The sequence below is a fragment of the Cebus imitator genome, unplaced genomic scaffold (assembly GCF_001604975.1).
Source record: "Cebus imitator isolate Cc_AM_T3 unplaced genomic scaffold, Cebus_imitator-1.0 Scaffold325, whole genome shotgun sequence".
In the NCBI taxonomy this organism is placed as follows: domain Eukaryota; kingdom Metazoa; phylum Chordata; class Mammalia; order Primates; family Cebidae; genus Cebus; species Cebus imitator.
In genome coordinates this window covers 2196035-2212767 of record NW_016107640.1, presented here as the reverse complement: position 1 = coordinate 2212767, position 16733 = coordinate 2196035, and the positions used below count along the sequence as shown (strand labels likewise).

The 16733-nt window shown below is 35.9% G+C and overlaps 1 protein-coding gene across 4 annotated transcripts in view; it reads right to left on the bottom strand.

The window, feature by feature from the left end:
* DMXL2 (Dmx like 2) overlaps positions 1–16733 on the bottom strand; it is a 180225-nt gene that overhangs the window by 152584 nt on the left and 10908 nt on the right. The gene's annotated exons all lie outside the window — the stretch shown is intronic.

Genomic DNA, 16733 nt, shown 5'->3' with positions numbered 1-16733 from the left:
CCCAAATAACACCAGGCCTGAGGGAGAAAGGAAACCAACTCAAAAGTTGTTTTACCAAAGGTAAAAAGGTCAAATAAAATAGAAAATAAACTAATTTATGAAGAATACTGGGCAAATATCACTATATGGTCTAGAAAACAGACTACAACACAGAATTAAATTTTGGAAAATTCCCTTGTCCAACTGTAATGAGTAAAACCACGCATTTCTTCCTATTGCAACACTTCTTGCTCTATGTTATTCCTGTTTTGCAACTTTGTGAATTTTATGACATACGGGTCAGACAGTGGGGTCATTTTTTTCTTTCAAACTACTTACGATTAAATATTCAAAACAACCTAACAACCCAATTCTCAAACAAACAAACAAAAGCCCCATTAAAAGTAAGATAAATATAAAACTTATGAAATAGTATTTTCCTCACTGTTTCCACACCCTTAAGCAATATAGTTACAACCTACAAAATACAGATATCCAATAGCCAGGGCTGCCATCTGATAACATCTTAATCAGTGAGCCACGGCCTGAAGAAGTCCATATAAGGCTAATAATGAAAGAGAGAAATGAAGATAAAGACTATACAGGAAGACGATGTTACTTCTACTGGTTACTAAAAGTTCCAATGTTACAAAAATCCTGTTGTAACTGCTATATAAAACATCTTCAACCACGTGTTTGATTTTTAGAAATCAAAAAGTTCAACAAAAGGTAAGCAAAGACAGAATTTTAAGCAAGAAAAATATGGAGAAATTCACTCACAGGAGGAAATGGTCACTTATATTCTTATAAACAAGGCAGACTTGCTTATACTATGAATTTAGGAAAGCCAAACTGAAAGGGAATATTGAGTATATGCAGAAGAAATGTTTGTATCACCATGCTCATCTTTGAAAGTATACTGTTAAAATAACAAAAATAATCTTAACACTTGAGTAACAATTTCAAAATTTCCAAAGTGCCTTATATCATTATCTCAGCAAAGTGGATTGATACAAAAAGCACAGACTTTAACTAGTTTGAAATCATACATGCAGTTTTCAGTTTTGGTTACGCCATGCTGTGCTATCTTAAGCAAGTTAAGTTCCCTGAGCATTTCCTCATGGTAAAACTAAGCAAATAATACTTATCTCTTACGATACTTGGGAAAATTAAAATGGAAAATTTACATAGTCATTGAGAAACAGAACAGTGCACCATGTCCCAAGTCTGGGCTAGGGACTGGGAACATCAAAGTATAAGACATAGTTCCAGTTACTCTAACGGGGAGATGATCAGGTAAATTACCAATTACAACTAAATGACAAACTGCCATGACAGAGATAGCCATGAAATACTATAAGACAACAGAGGTACTCAACAAGTGTTGTTATCACTCTCTCTTTAATCTTTGCAACAAACCTGGAAGGTAGATATTATCATTGTATAAAGAAAAATTCAAGTTTATTAATTTGCCCAAGAATACAGTTGCTAAATGGAAAGTGTTCAAACTCAGGACCCTACAATTCTTACATTCTTTTCCCACATTATATATCAAAGAGACATAATGTATTCCAGGTAAATATTAGTACACTTTGTTTCTATAAAGACGGACCATCCCTAGCAACTGCTACTTAAGACAGATTCGCTCCTACGGTTCCGACACCAAAAAGGCTTTTTACTCTTCCCTAGATAACCATAAATGCCTGTTGTTTTCCAGGGGATATGTACTATACTCCATTTTTCTGATCCTGCGATAGTTCTTCAAATTGGCTACATCAAAATCACCTAAGAAACTTGTTAGAAACACAGTTTGCTCAGTCCCACTCCAGACTTTAAATTAAAATCTGCATGGGTAAAATAATATGGCAATATCTACCAAAATCTTAAATACAACATATCTTTTGATCAAATATTCCCTATTTTACCCTATAAGTATACGTACAAAAGTTTGCCAAAATATATGTAGGATGTTCAGTTAATGCCCCAGTATTTACAGTAGCAAAACCTGAAAATAATCACGCCACTCATCAGGGAATAGTTAAATAAACTGCTGAATATCCATACACAATACCATACAGCTACTAACAGTTTAGAGGCTGGGTACAGTGGCTCATGCCTATAATCTCAATACTTTGGGAGCTTGAGAGTAGCCTGGGCAACACAGTGAGACTTCATCTCTACAGAACATCAAAAAATTAGCCGGGCATGGTGTCATGTGCTTGTAGTCCCAGCTACTCAGGAATCTGAGGTGGGAGCATTACTTAAGCCCGGGGAAGTCAAAGCTGCAGTGAGCTATGATTGCACCACTGCACTCCAGCCTGGGTGACTAAGTGAGAGTCTCAAGAAAAAGAAAAAAATACAAAGTTTAGAGACCATTGGTTTAAAATGGTCTCAAACCCCTTATCAAACTAGTAATTCCCATCAAAATGAACAACTTATGTCTAGTGCTAATTTCCTGTTTAACCAGAGTTAGGCAATGCCCACCATTTTATGTAATAACCATGATTAATGCCAAAAAGAATTCCCTTAAATTATTGCATGCTAACAGCTTGAAAAAGTACAGAGGGCCATTCTCTAAGGAGTCTAATGCATAAATAACATAAGTGTGGAAGAAAAAGGGATTCATATAATCAGTTACTACTGAATCACATACACTCTATAGCTGAGGGCCCATGAGATTTTAGTGACCTTAAGGCATGTTTAATGTCTGTCTGGTTCCCACTATACTGAATTGTTCTTCAGAGCAAGGATCTTACCTTGTCCTTGTTTACCACAGTAGTCCCAAGGCCTAGCACATAGGCAACCCTCAATAAATAGATGTGTAATAAATAAAAATATTAAAAGTCTTCCTAACATAATATCTGGCTCTAGAAGTCTAAGTACCTAGAAACTTAGTCAAAGAACATGGAGTTGAAACACTGACACTGTCTTGTTGCTAATAATTTGGCCAAACTATCCTCATAGGCTTAAGAAAAGAGGGAGAGACTGACTGATGTTTCCAGTATCAAGTGATTTAACAGTATCAACAAAAGTAGACCTACTAGAAAAGAATCTACCTAAGGCTTCCTTAATAATCTACTGTTTACTGAATACCTACTATGATCAAGCAGTTTTGCTAGGGTCTCTACAAAAATTATCATTATCTTCACACTGTTTTTGAAGATGGAGAAACGGAGGCCCAGAAAGGCTAAGTAATTTGCCATAGTTCACAGAATGAGGATCATCTCCTTCAAAGTAAAGTTCCTGCTCTTTCCACTGCATCACCCTACCTCTACTCCATGAGGATCTTGTTAGTGCTAGGAGTGTGTTCATCTTTGTAATCCCAGTTAATATACCACATGATGGAGCACACAATAAGAACTCCATAAAAACCAACAGTTGAGATGGTTTATACAAAATCTGTAATTTACTCAAAAGATTCCTATTCTCTCAATTATAGAGAGATCAAAAATGATTTTGTTCCATTCTTCTTTTTCAGAATCCAGTTTTACCAGAGGAAGAATTTACAGTGCAGGAGGAAAAGTAGGTGCTCGATAAGACTGCAAATTCTAAATTGACCCCAGAGAATATGGATGTGGGCTCCTTTGCGTTAGATAAATGAAATATTTCTAAGCTAAGTGTAAACTAACTTCTTCACATGTGGGAGATAGACCACAGGATTATTATAGGGAGGCAAGGAGAAGGACAGCAAGCCTTTTCTGGAGAAATGGAATCCCTTGACTGTATTATCCCTCTTCAGATTCTTTGTGGAGCTGGCCTGTGCCAGGGTACAATATACCAGTGTCCTGGTCTTCTAACAATACTGATCTATAAAACACTTTATCTCAAAGTCAAGGATATGGCTCAGCCCCTACACACAGAGAAGGCCCAAGAAAAGAGGAAGCAACTTAGGAATCACTGCCTTCCTTCCATTCATGTGGGAGGATTTGTTTTATAAAAGGACTAAAGGGTTTCTATGATGATAAAGAATGATTAGCATATATTAGCAATTCATAACTAAAAGACAATTCTGTAGCATAAGCTCTTACATCCAGGAAAACTTTAAAATATTAACCCTCACTTGTTATAATCCTATTTTTAATGAGACCAAATCCATCCTATTAGGAAAGAAAAGAGTATTCTCTGCTTTGAACGCTGAAACTAACCGTTTTCAACCCGAAGTCTTATAGCCATGTCATAGATGGCCTCAGTATGTCTCTGAACTCTAAAAAATTTTATTTAAAGTTCTGCAAATGTGTTTATTTCCTTTGCTGTGGTATTATTACCACAATAAAGATACTGCTGCTTTCTTTAGAGCAGGGGTCCCCAATTCCTACTACCAGTCCATGGCCTCTTAGGAACGGAGCCTCACAGCAGGAGGTGAGCAGTGGGTGAGCGAGCATTACCGCCTGAACTCCACCTCCGGTCAGATCAGCAGTGACATTAGATTCTCATAGGGGCACAAGCCCTATTGTGAACTGTACATGCTAGGGATTTAAGTTGCACGCTCATTATGAAAATCTAATAATACACATAATGTGCTTGAATCATCCCGAAACCATCCCTCTCCGTCACCCCTTGCTATAGAAAAACTGTCTTCCACAAAACTGATCCTTGGTGCCAAAAAGATTGGAAATCGCTGCTCTAGAGGGTTTAACGTCCTCATGAACAATGCAAAGTTTGAGATCACTGACAACTACTGACAGATGCATCTAAATTTAAAAGAAAAAAAAAAGCACTGATAAGGAGTATCAGGCATGTTGAGAGGTTTTTTAATATCCAGTGTAAAGAGGCATAACACACTCATTCAGTCTTCTCTAACTTTAGTTTTATATATAATTGTCTTAACTACATTATTTTCAGAAAGAAAACTAATACTCTAATCACATAAACACTGTTCTAATTTCTCAAATTTATTCTATGTCTCAGATAAATTGAAGTGGAGAGTGACAAAATGAAAACTTTTAAAAAACTTACACAAACTTGATATTTCCTATGAAACTATAGCATATAATAGATTGATTACATTGGTATTTGCTATAGAATAGTTGGATGTTTTAACATCCTGGAAGTTACAGGGTCAAAGTTTGAGATCATTGACAACTACTGATATGCATCTAAACTTCAAAGACAAAAAATAAAAATAATTTAAAAAACAACTTGATAAACCAAGGAGTATTAAGGTTGAGAGGTTTAACAAAGTACTGTAATCTTACCAAGAATACTATACCAAGAGAGTTACTATTAAACTCTCACCTCTCCCTGGGTTTGAGTTTTGATCTATATAAATATGTCTACTCTTCTACAGACGAAGACATATTTTATTCAGAATTAAAAAAATAATTACAAGGAGGTATACCATTTATTAAAAACCTATCGGGTGACAGGTATTATACTATTTTTATTCCATATTCCTAATCTTTCAAGACTTCAATAATCCTAGAATTTGGTTATTAATCCCATTTTAGTATTTTTGAAAATGGAATTTCACAGGATTTAATCAAATTCCTAAGACACAAGGTAAACACATGACTGTAATTCAGACTCAGCCCTCTTTACACTGTTCTCTCACTTTACTAATGACGTTTTTCTGTTGCTCAAACTTTTTTTGCATTTTTGGTTAATTACATTTAAATTCTCCATTTCTGCTGTGATCTTTCCTCCATAAACAAAAAACTAATAGGAAGACAGGGTTGTCTAGGCTTTGATGGTTACCTGATTGTACCAAGAGATCTTATAGAAAGAGTCTTAAGAGGCCAATGCTGACATATGAAAAAATCTTACAACCAAGAGGACAAAGCACAGATTAACAAAGATTTCCCAGGAAAACATCCATTTCCTCTCTCCATTTTTGTCACCTAATTATAATCCTCTTTATGATATTCTCCGAATTGTTAATTTCTAAAAAGGACAAACAGCGTTCCTTATTATGTTCCTAATTAAGCAAAAAATTTCATAAGTCACATATCCACTGAAATCATGTACAAGGTAAATAAGGCACATAAAATGTTTAATTTTAATGTTCTCAGTAACAAGATTTTCATAGAGGAAATAACACATACACTAAATTTTAAAATTAATAAGAAAATGAAGTCACCTTCTCATCCTGTTCACCCTTCTTACCCCTCTCCTCCTCATTCCCAGGCAGCAATTACTTAATAATTACCTATGAACTTTTCCTGAAATGTTCAAGATATAAAAGCATATCTTTTATAAACCTTTCTTTTTTTAAACATAAATGGGATCATGCTATATACAATTCTGCCATTTCTTTTCCACTTAGTAACAATGTATCTTGAAGAACTTTCCACATCTGCAAAGAGGAAATTAATTCATTCTTCTTAATAGCTACATAGTATTAATATTTCATTTTGTGGCTTTGCCATAATTAATTTCGGTTGTTTCCAGTCTTTCACTATTTCAAACTAAGCTTCAATGAAAATGTATGTATATATGATATATGCACATGTGTCCAAGAATCCCTACAGGAGAAATTCTAAGATATAATACCCTGGATCAGTGATTAAAATTAACTGCTACTGCAAATTGCCTTGTGTATAAAAGTACCTATTTCTCCACTTCCTCACTAACCCCAATCATTATCGAATGCTTTAATCTTTCCATTCCAACAAAACCTGACATCTCCCTGTTGTTCTAACTTGTATTTTTATTAGAAGGAAAGGAAAGCATCTTCTCACATATTTATCAGCCATTTATATTTCGTTGTCTGTAAACTGACTATTCATATTATTGGTCCATTTGTCTTTTTGCAATTTTCACACCTACAAACAAACGCTTACCATTATGAACTCCTGGCCAACATCACCACTGCCAACCCCAAGACAAATAAAACTCCTACCCTTCAGATATAAGTTCACACTATAGTAAGAAAAGCAGGGAAGGGGTAGCATTTGAATAAGTTCTTTAGTCCACATGATTGAAAACACACTTCACTGACATGATTCAGTTATCCTAACTGCCAAAAATCCACTCGAGAGTGCTGAATGAGCAAAATAAACACATGAAAAAGGAACTAAACAGTAAGGAAAGCTTAGAGCAAAAAAGTTTAACCTAAGTCAGTGATGAGTACAGAAATGTCTGAAATAACCTAATAATGACTGCTTGTGTGGTAATCAAGGGGACTGGGACTGTTCCTCTTAGAAATAACTCATATCAGAAAATGAAAAATTAACAAAATTTATTCAAGTAACAGTAGAAAAAAGGAAAGCTGTGGGTGGTATGTTGAGGGAAACATAAGACAAGGCTTGACTAAAATTTGTAAAAATAAAAATCTATGGCCAGAAGAAAAAAAAAAAACAGAAAACTTAAGAAAACATTATGAGTAAATGGTAAAAGACAAAATGAGTTCAAATTTCTTCCTAACTACTCCAAAACAGCAACTGGCCTGCAAGAAATAACTTTCTTTATAAAAATAAAATTTTGGCTGGACGCACTGGCTTACACCTGTAATCCCAGCACTGTGGGAGGACGAGGCAGACGGATCACAAGGTCAAGAGACCAAGACCATCCTGGCCAATATGGTGAAACCTGGAGTCTACCAAAAATATAAAAATTAGCCAGGTGTGGTGGTGTGTGCTTCTAGTCCCAGCTACTCTGGAGGCTGAGGCAGGAGAATAGCTTGAACCTAGGAGGCGGAGGGAGCCGAGATCACACCACTCCACTCAGNAAAAAAAAAAATCTAAACTTAGACTTTTGAAAGAACAAGTTTTAATGTTACTGAAAAAACTAGCCAATTTTGATAACTTACTAATAGATGGTACCATAATAAGCTTCTAAGTACTAATCTAAAGAGAAACAGATACTTGCAGTTCAAACTATTTATATATCTCTGATAAAGAAGAAAAATGTATTTTTGTTTGTTTACCGGTGCTAGTAACATCTGAAAGAAAAATTAGACCTTGAAAAGCAAAATATGCAATAATTATTTGCTCTGATTAACCATTATAAAACCAACTCTATCTCTACCTTGCCTGCATTCTCAATAAAGGTAGATTCGGAAGTAGAAATCCAAAATCATATCTCTTATATCTGATATGTCAGTGCTAAGAATAACTATTTTAATAACTTTTCTATGTCAGTGCTAAGAATAAACTATTCAAAGTATTCATTGTCAAAAATCTCTTAAAAAAAAAAAATCTCTAAAAAAAAAATCACAGTAATACTGTGGCCAGCCCATGGCCTGGCCAACATATACAAAAACCTAGAGTCACCTTTTGGCTTCAAATTTATTCTCAAAAGCTTGGAGTATGTAACAATTTGCTTCATCAAAAATAACAAAGTAAAAGACTACTTTTTAACAGCTACTTCTAAAGAAATAAAAAGCATATTTTTAGACATTATGAATACAGAAACTACTTTAAGTTGACCCAATATTGTGTTTTGGGTTTTTTTGTTTTGTTTTGTTTTTTTGAGATGAGATCTCACCCTGTCCCCTAGGCTGGAGTGCACTGGCACAATCTTGGCTCTCTTCAACCAGACTCAAGCAATCCTCCCACCTCGGCCTCCCAAATAGCTGGGACCACAGATGCAAGCCACCACACCTGGTTAATTTTTTGTATTTTTTTTGGTAAAGATGGGGTTTCACCATATTGCCCAGGCTAGTCTTGAACTCCTGGGCTCAAGCGATCTGGCCAGGAGCGCTGGGATGACAAGCCTTATTCTCCTAAAGTGCTGGGATTACAGGTGTGAGCCACCACACCTGGCCACAATACTGTTTCTCAATTTGTTCTTAATACATTTTACATTTGAAAGTTTTTCAGTTAATTGTATATTATGTCATATAAACCAATATTAACAGGTAACACTTATGACAACTTCAAATTATTTTTTTACTATTAGAAATTTCTGGAAAACCATAAAATCTAAATGTTAATATTTTGAGGGAGATGGTTGTAACAGCATCCCAAAAATTTTGCTCAAATAGTATGACTGAACTATTAAATTGTAATTAAACTTCTAACACCTTCAGTATGATGGAAAGAGGATATTTCTGAGAATCTAGAGAAACTAACACTAGGACAGTGGGTACCTCACAATATTCCTATAGATGTTTCCTTCAGGAGCCAAATTAAAGATTTTGGCTAGATCATTTACAACCCCTTTTTCACACTGTAATTCGTAATTGTACACAAATTTGCTGCAGGAAGTCTCTGAGAGATTAAATAATCCAGTATGCACTATTTTACATAGAGCCCTAGGTAAGTGGGCACAGTATGTTCTTTACTTTGTGACGTTTCCCCTCCTCACAGCTGGCAGAATTAGAGGACAGTCCAGAATAATGACTTATGACTAACATCCAGGTGGAAATGATGGTGGCTAACAACCAGCTGGAAAAGATGAGGTAGCCCAGTCAAAGTCTACTCTCAGAAATATAAACCAAAAGACTCTTTTGCAGAAAAGTGGACCTGAAAAGTCATGCATACTCAGGAATAAGGCAACTATTAAGAATCATGTGCAACTTGAAGAGGAACTCACAAGTTTCAGAAGCACATAGATCAGATACCCAAAGACAAGAACTTATGAGAAAACAAGTGCATAAAATCCCTAAGAGAAAGCAGTTGATACTACCAGCTTTCTAGTTCCAATTACTCTGAAGTCCAATCACACTTCCTTGATGGCTTATTGTATATCTTAAAATAAACCTTGATCTTACTTCTGTACATTTGTCCCTTGCCCTGACTAGAAGCAAAGCTGGTACAAAGATTAGGGATATACAGAGCAAGGCTTCAAAGAAAATGTGGATTCAGCCATGAAATTAGGGTAAGGAGTGCAATGAGAATGCTGGGATGCAAAGAGAGCAAAAAGGACGTATACAGTGATAGCAGTTACTAAAGTTAACTGCGATCACTTGGAACCCAGAATATGTGATTGCAAGACTTTTGAGCATTAGTTATCTAAATGTACTTTTTTCAGCCTCTATTAAAGAATAGAAAAAGCAATGAGCCAGAGTATGATACAGCATCAAACCCCAGAGCTTTTCTGGAAAATAACTTGATATTATGAATTAAGAGATTTACATAGAGTTTTTTGATTCAGTAAGCCTATTTTTAGGACTTGATCCTAAGAAAAAGACCTCACATGCAAACAAAGATTACAATTAGTATTAAGATATTTATTGCACCATTATGTGAAGCCATAAAAAAGGGAACAATCTAAACAACACATAATAGAAAAATTATGCTTTATCATGTCAAGCATATTGTCCACCTTATTCACAGGCCTTTCTAGAGAAAAGTACCCCATCAACAGTCCTTCTGAAAGGGCAGCCCTGCCAGACCATGTGATCAACACCCACAGCATAAAACTGACTGAATCTGGGATTGACACTTGATTCCAAAGACCAAGAATTTAATACCAAATGCTATAAGATGGCCAGCAAACTATGATGTGGTCTGGCTTAAAAGAGTGAATTGGGCCAGATTCTACTTCCTAATTATTCAGTTAGGAAAAGCAAGACATGTAGCAGGTACTAACAGGGACTAAAGCCAAAATGGCTTTATGTACACAGAGGCCAGAGCAGTCACTGTGATTCTCATACAAGCCAGTTTTAATAGACCCAACACAAAAAGCGGCACAGACACTGTAAGAGATCACATAGCCCACTAGAAAGAGTAACCAGTCCACAGGAATGAGTCCCTGATAACTGAGGCTCAACTGTACTACAACTTGTGTTACAAGATTCTTGGAAGATCTGTCTTCTATTTCCTTTTCTATATCCTTACAATAAATTTCCCATTACTAAGGTAATCTGCCTTGACTAGTTCCATTTTAACTCTTTTTTTTTTTTTAGAGATGGGGTCTCACTGTGCTGGCTGGACTCAAACTCCTAGGCTCAGGTGATCCTCCCACCTCAGCCTCCCAAGTAGCTGGAACTACAAGCAAACCACTGCACCCAACTTAATTTTAACTCTTTATTCAACAACTATTAATAACATAATAACTGCTGAGCATTAAGTCAACAAATGTCTACTGATCATCTCATATGGTCATAACCCAGTCCTACAATAATCCCTGGAGCCCCAGTAGTATAGACATAGAGTTTATAGCCACTCTCAAGATCAAATTAGAGGACAATGCAACAATTTGGTGTTTTCAGAAACCTTTTGCAACCTCAAGGTTAGCAATATGTTTTCCTCTAACTGTATTCGTCTGAATTCTGCCTTCTAAAGTATGTATTATCCTGTCTTGCACATCTCTAATCTGCTTAGAGTTTTGACTCAAGGAATGGGAAAGGAGACTCTTAATGTTCAAAGAAAGGGACACAAAATTCTCCCTTTATCTTTTTTGTTTTCTCTTTTTTCTCATATCCCAGCCCCCAAAAAATCCCACAGTTCTCCTCTGATGAGCTGTGATTCCCAGAGAATAGGGTGGATTCACGTTACTCTTTTTCTTCTCTACAGCTGCTTTGGCACTGAATACAAGCAGGTACAGTCACAGGAAAGCGACTGGTTTTCCAGCCACAAAACCACAAAGGGGAGCCCCAGGAAACTAGGAAATACCAGGAAAGTCACAGAAAGAGGAGTCTGGAAAGGCAACTCAATAAACTTGCTTATAAATTCCTGGGTTCATACCCAGGCTGCGTAAGCATGATCTTAGCTTAAACAGCCAAGCAAAGACCTCGAGAACCACCTTGAGACCACTGCCCGGGTCCCATACTGGCCACTAAGCGGCACACCACAGGATAGAGTATATTCAACTAGCACTGCAAAGGCTTTGAAAATGGAATTGACATGGAAACTACAATACATACAAAGTTGGTCAAACCTTTCTGCCTGAACCCAACCAGGTCTAATTCCTGCTAAAACAAAAATATCAAGAGTCTCCATAGGATTTACACAACACCCAGAGTTGCATAATGTAATATTTTTAAATGTCCAGTCACAATCCAGAATTACTCACAAAGAACTAAGAAAATCTCAACTTGCAAGACAAAAGACAATCAAGACACAAATGCTGAAATCAACTGACAAAGATGTTAAAACGGCTAGTAGAAAAATGTTTGAAGAGTGTGAGCACTCCCAAATCAGTCATGTGGGCTTCCATCTTAATCAATTAGAAAAAGAAGAGCAAAGCAATTCCAAAACACATAGAAGGCAGGAAACTATAAAAAAGTAGAAATCAATGAAACAATGAAACAACCACAAAACAAGAGTGAATATGAATGAAATCAAAAGATCAATTAACATAAAAACTTCAATAAGATAGGCAAAAAGACACAAATCACCAATATCAATAAAAGAGGTATGACTACAAACCCTGCACACATTAAAAGCATAATAATGAAATGTCATAAACAGCTCTATACACAATGAAACAATGAAAAATGAAACAGATCAAATAGACTAGTTCCTCTAAAACCAAAAACAGTAAAAATACACCCAAGCTGAAATATATTACTAAAATAGTCCTTTAACTATTAATTAAATTAATGTATAGTTAAAACCCTTCTGAAAAAGAAAACTCCAGGCCCAGACTGTTTCACTGGTAAATTCTACTAACATTTAAAGAAGAAATGACACTAATTCTACTAAATCCTGACAGAAAGTAGAAAAGGACAAAATACTTCCAAACTCATGAAGCTAGTATTACAATGATACCAAAACCAGACAAAAACAGTACAAGGGAAAAAATAGATTAATATTCTTAATGAACATAGATGTAAAAACACTCAATAAAATATTAGCAAATCAAATCCCACCACAAATAAAAACAAAAATATACCATAACAAAGTGGGGCTTATACTGATACTACAAGACTGATTCAATTTTCAAAATCCAATCACTGCAATCCACACATTAGTAATTTAAAGTAAAAATATATAATCATACTAATGCATACAGAAAAAGCACTTGACAATATTCAAGATTCCTTTATGATAAAAAAACTTTCAGCAAACAAGGAACAGAAAAGAATCTTCTCAGCCTTCCAAAGGGCATCTATTAAAAACAAACAAACAAAAAACAACAGAAAGAAAGAACACATATAGATTGGAAAGGAAGAATTCAAACTGTCTAATTTGCAGCTAGTACGGATGTCTACATTGAAAATCCCAAGAAATTTACAAAAAAAAAAAAAAAAAAAAAAAAAAAAAAAAAAAAAAAAAAAAAAAAAAAAAAAAAAATCCTAGTGCTAAAAAGGTCACAGGATACAAAATCAACAGAATTTCTGTCTGGCAATGAACAACTGAAAACAATTGGAAAATAAAATGTTTAAAAATATACCATTTTAACATAGCTCTGAAAAATTAAATACTTCTAACAAAACATGTAACAGATCTATGTGCATAAACACTGACGAAAAAATCAAAGATCTAAATAAATATAGACATATGTTCATAATTAGAAGACTCAACATGAAGACGTCAATTCTCCACAAACTGATCTACAGATTTAAAAGAAAGGCAATTGGAGGCAGGGCACAGTGGCTCACGCCTGCAATCCCAGCACTTTGGGAGGCCGAGGCGGGCGGATCACGAGGTCAAGAGATCGAGACCATCCTGGCCAACATGGTGAAATGCCGTCTCTACTAAAAATACAAAAAATTAGCCGGGCGTGGTGGTGGGTGCCTGTAGTCCCAGTTACTCGGGAGGCTGAGGCAGGAGAATTGCTTAAAACTGGAAAACGGAAGTTGCAGTGAGCCAAGATCGTGCCACTGCACTCTAGCCTGGCAATACAGCAAGACTCTGTCTCCAAAAAAAAAAAAAAAAAAAGGCAATCAAGTTCCCAGCAGGATTTTTTTTTTATAGCTATAAACAAACTGATCCTAAAATTTAAATGGAAAGGTAAAGGAACTAGAACAATTAAAACAACTGTAAAAAGAGAAAAGCTGAAAGAATCACACTACCCAATTATAAGACTTATTATAAAGTCAGTAATCAAGACAGTGGTATTGTGGCAAAGGGACCGACACATAGATGAGTGGAACAGAATAGCCTCCAGAAATAGACCCACAAAAATACGGCCAAATGATTTTATACAAAGGTACAAAGGCAATTCAATGGAGAAAGGGCAGCTTTTCCACAATCAGTGCTGAAACAACTGGACATTCATATACAAAAAAAAAAAAGTCTAATCTGATACTTTATACAAAAATTAACTCAAAATGAATCAAAGGATCTAAATTTAAAACACAAAAAGTTCATGGAATATACAAAAAACATCTTAGTATGATACCAAACCCAAAGAAAAACAGTGCAATGAGAAAAAAACATACAGATTAATATTCTTTTTTTTTTTTTTTTTTAAAGTGTGTCTCACTCTGGAGTGCAATGGCATCATCTCAGCTCAATGCAACCTCCACCTCCTGGGTTCAAGAGATTCTACTACCTCAACCTCCCAAGTAGCTGGAACCACAGGTATGCACCACCATGCCCGGCTAATTTTTGTATTTTTAGTAGAGACGGGGTTTTCACCATGTCAGCCAGGCTCGTCTCAAACTCCTGACCTCAAGTGATCTGCCTGCCTCGACCTCCCAAAATGCTGGGATTATACGCATAAGCTACCACACCTGTCCCATATAGATTAATATTCTCAATGAACATAAATGTAAAAACACTCAAAGAGCTAAATATATATATACACATATATTTATATATATACATACATACATGCATGTGTATGTCCATTGCAGCACTATTCACAATTGCAAAGACATGGAATCAACCTAGATGCCCATCAACAGTAGACTGGATAAAGAAAATGTGATACACACATGCCATGGAATACTATGCAGCCATAAAAAACAAGATCATGTTCTTTGCAACAACATGGATGTAGCTGGAGTCATTATCCTAAGTGAACTAAGGCATAAACAGAAAACCAAATACCATATGGTCTCATTTATACGTAGGAGCTAAGCACTGAACAGCTTTGTGAAGACACAAAGAAGCGACAACAGACACCAGAGCCTACTTAAGGGTGGAGGTAGGGAGGAAGGTGAGGATGAAAAAACTACCTATCAGGAGCTATACTTATTACCGGGGTGACAAAATAATCTATACACCAAACCAAGCAGTACACAACTTACCTGTATAATGACCTGCACATATAGTCCCAAAACTAAAGCAAAAGTTTAAGAAAGAATACAAAAAAAAAANAAAAAGGCTTTTATAGACAAACAAAAGGCAACATTACAATACCAACAGATTCACACCAAAGGAAATTCTAATGGAGATTCTCTAGGAAGAAGGAAAATGTCTCCAACGGAATATGAGAAGAAGGAAGAAACAAAGAGCCAAGTTACTCTAAATAAGCACTGACTGTGTAAAATAAGAATGTCTTACAGGGTTATAAAAACAGACTTACCACAGAAGGATGTATTATAAGCAGGGAGTTAAAAAGCAATTCAAAGGTTCTTGAATTGTCTAGAAGGAATGTAAACCCTCATAAAGACTTCAGTAAGTGAAATGATAAGAATGCATGTTGTAATTTCTAAACTACCAAAAGAATAGAAACAGAATATGGAGTTTTAGGACTGGAGGGAAAAAAACTGAATGAAAAAGAATATTCATTTCAAAAGACACAAGAAAGGAGAAAAAGGGGACCAAAGAACAAAAAGGAAAAACTAAAAAGCACATAGTAAGATGGTGAATTTAAACACAAACCTGTCAGTAATTACATTAAGTATAAATGAACTGAAAGTTCTAGTTAGCACAATTGTCAGGCTGTATTTTTAAAACTCCAACTATGTTATACAGTCCTATGCCACATAAAAACATTCCAGTCTACAAAATATCCAGTGTACAATGGACCACACATACACTATGATGGTGGTCCCATAAGATTATAATGCCTTATTTTTACTGTACCTTTTCTACATGTTTAGATATACAAATACTTACCATTGTGTTACAACTGACTGCATTATTCAGTACAGTTAACAGGCTGTACAGCTTTGTAGCCTAGGAGCAACAGGCTATATACCACATAGCCTAGGTATGTTCTAGGCTATACTATCTAGGTTTGTGGCCGGGGGCAGTGGCTCACACCAGTAATCCCAGCATTGTGGGAGGCTAAGGCGGATGGACCATCCGAGGTCAGAAGTTCAAGACCAGCCTGGCCAACATAGTGAAACCCCATCTCTACTAAAAATACAAAAATTAGCCGGATGCGGTGGCACATGCCTGTAATTCCAGCTACTTGGGAGGCTGGGGTGGGAGAATCACTTGAACCCAGGAGGCAGAGGTTGCAGTGTGCCACTGCACTCCAGAAGTTGCAGTTGAGCCATTGCACAGCCCAGGAGGCAGACGTTGCAGTGAGCCACTGCACTCCAGCCTGGGTGACAAGTGTGAAATTCTGTCTCAAAAAAAAAAAAAAACAACAAAAACTATTTAGGTTTGTGGAAGCACACTCTATGACGTCTGCACAACAATGAAATCGCCTTACAATGTATTCAGTGCATCTCCATTGTCAAGCAATGCATCACTGCATTTACAATTACTTAGGAGTTCGTGGTTTTAAAACAGCTTTGTAGAATGCAGAGAATGTAGATACTGGAGGAAAGCTTACATTCTAAATTAATGTATCAGAAAGAAAGGCAAAAATGAGCTAAACATTTATCTCAATAACTGAAGAAAAAACAGCAAAATTATCAATGTAGAAGGAAATAAGAAAAAACATTAATAAAATAGAAGATACGTATATAAGAGAGAGAAGTGGTAAAGCTAAAGGTTCTTTAAAAAAGATTAATAGGCCAGGCATAGTGGCTCAAGCCTGTAATCCCAGCACTTTGGGAGGCTGAGGCGGGCGGATAATGA